At 41.1% G+C, this 2,539-nt stretch overlaps 1 protein-coding gene across 1 annotated transcript in view; it reads left to right on the top strand.

Annotated features, from left to right (window-relative positions):
- LOC104958425 (serine/threonine-protein kinase D1-like) overlaps positions 1-2,539 on the top strand; it is a 16,685-nt gene that overhangs the window by 11,471 nt on the left and 2,675 nt on the right. The window lies entirely within an intron of this gene.

The raw sequence follows: 2,539 nt of genomic DNA, 5'->3' as shown, positions 1-2,539 counted from the left end.
AACGTTCAAACATATATCAATTTAATATACCGTAATTTTCGGACTATAAGGCGCACCTGAATATAAGCCGCAGCAGCAGCAGCATACCACTCTCGGTTCCACTTTTACTTTTGCGCGCTACCTGTCTCANTGGCAACAACGTTCAAACATATATCAATTTAATATACCTCTATAGAAATAAACATGTCAGGCGCTTTTTGGTATATTTTTCTATTATATATAGATATATATATTTCTATAGAGGTATATTAAATTGATATATGTTTGAACGTTGTTGCCATCCTCTTTTTGCCTCAGATGGATGTTATGTGTTTTGATAGGGTTGAGTTTGAGCACAGTGGAAGAGTAGAGCAGCCCTGGCAGATCAGCTGATGTTGCTCTTTTCCTCCATGTCATCGTGAGACTTTGAAGCCAATGACTATGATCATATGGACGTCAGCCAACAATGTGAATGTAGAGTATTTGGGGCTATATACAAGACCTCAAAACATGAAAGAACCGTAACAAACATATAACAGTGCAGTGTTATTTTCAAAGACCTGATGAAATGAACCTTTATTGCTTTAAAAAAATCCAATAAGTGAGATGTGCAGCGAGAACAGGGAGCCCTTTGTGTTGAGTGTCTGTGTTTTAATAACTACTGACCTGTGCTTTGTTGACTTTGGGAGCTGCCGTTTGTTCTCATCGTGGGGGAAGGGCGCACATTACCCTCTCTGTGTGTGCAGTGCACCACTATTATTAAAATGTGGGTTTAAAGCTAAGAGTAAGGTTGATTAGATTGGAGAGATTTGTGTTTCTATAATGTGTTGAGAGTAGGTTTACAGTTTCATATCTATACTCTCTGCTGTATTTGTGCTAACGACCTACCGAACTAAAGAATATATAGCTTTGTTTTTATTAATATCTCTACTTTCAAATGTAAAGCTACACTCGAGTCATATTGCGTGTGTCCTCATGCATCACGAACACAGTGACCTCTATAAACAGACGCGCACGGTGTTTTAACGTGCTGCTATTATTGTGGACGCTGTGTGTGTGATTTGTTTATGTGGCATCTGTGTGTGACTTCTGAACAGGTGTGTGTGTGACAAAGGTAGTGGACAGGTGCCACCCTTGCAGGCGGACTATTTTTACACCAGCAGCGAGACATAAATGCCTGTGTTAAATTGATAGAAGACACATCTACTGTACGCAAGTTAGCTTTTATGATTTATAGTGACACCAAAACGTCTCTGATTGAAAAGTGCTGAAAATTGCATTTTTAAGCCAAAATAAAGAAGAGTAGAAACAGAATACTTCAACAGGAGGAGGTTATTGGCTTGATTTCCAAAGCCTCAATACAAGTCTCCTGGGCTCACCAGATGATTCACTTAACTCTGATATTTGCCTCATAAAACAAATGACAATAGCTTTTTTTTAAAGTGCATTTGTGCCCGGTGTGCTTCAGAATAAGCCCATTTCAAAGCGTTATTGTTTTCTGATTGTTCTCGGCTTCCTAGGCCATAGCTTCTTCATATACTTCACTGCAGTAGTAGGTTAACAAATGTATCAAATCTTGCAGCCCAAAGCTCTCCAGAGATAATGTGGAGCTGCAGATGGATGCATGGAGGCAGTGTTCCCTGCTCAGTATGCACGTTCTCCCTCCAGACGAACACTACACCGGCTCTAATGAGACCGCCCGGCCCTGAATTGAAGGTGCTAATTAGGGAGACCGGCTACTGAAGACTTGTGTGATTACATCTGCACACTGCTCTATGGCTAAAGACTGGACACCAGTGAGGGGACATTGCAGAGAGGTTAGGTGCAAATTAGCCGCGTCCTGCAGGGTTATTAAATTATCCACATTATTAGCAGAAAGTCTGTTTTTGTTTTTTTCTGTGTCGAAAGATGGTTTGAGGCCAAAGCTGAGCTGTGTGTGTGTGTGTGTGTGTGTGTGTGTGTGTGTGTGTGTGTGTGTGTGTGTGTGTGTGTGTGTGTGTGTGTGTGTGTGTGTGTGTGTGTGTGTGTGTGTGTGTGTGTCCAGAGAGGGTAGGGGGAATATAGATAGCAGGAGGCCATTTTGTGTCTTTTAGTTATGATTTATGACTTCATCTTAATGTGGTAGCAACTTCAGCTAAAATGAAGAGAAGAAAAAGTACCCGAACCTTGATTTATGCAGAAGAAACAATGGCATGGCCAAAGGATCTAGCTTGGAGTAGCTTAATCATGTTAACAATTTAGCAAACTATTTAATCACATTGATCTTCTATTGATATTCATAATAAGTATAACAAATGGGCCAAACGTCTCTTAATTAAGATCAAAAGGCAACACTTGGTGCAGAAACCACAACCTCCCACCTTTTGATGTTATTGAAGTTTCTACTTGAACTAAACTAAATCAGGGCTTTGGGGGGTGATACATTATGAAGTGCAGGTATTGAACGTGTCTCTTTTGAAAACGTACGTTGCTCATGGCTTCCCCTCCGAGGCCGGCAGCTGTAACTCCAGGCAGCGCCGCGGTTACATCAGCCCTGCTAGCTGACATTACTAAGATCTGT

This window comes from Notothenia coriiceps, unplaced genomic scaffold (genome assembly GCF_000735185.1).
Source record: "Notothenia coriiceps isolate Sejong01 unplaced genomic scaffold, NC01 NC01_scaffold00028799, whole genome shotgun sequence".
NCBI classification, from domain to species: domain Eukaryota; kingdom Metazoa; phylum Chordata; class Actinopteri; order Perciformes; family Nototheniidae; genus Notothenia; species Notothenia coriiceps.
The sequence above is the reverse complement of the archived record's forward strand: the minus strand, read 5'-3'. Positions and strand labels throughout refer to the sequence as shown.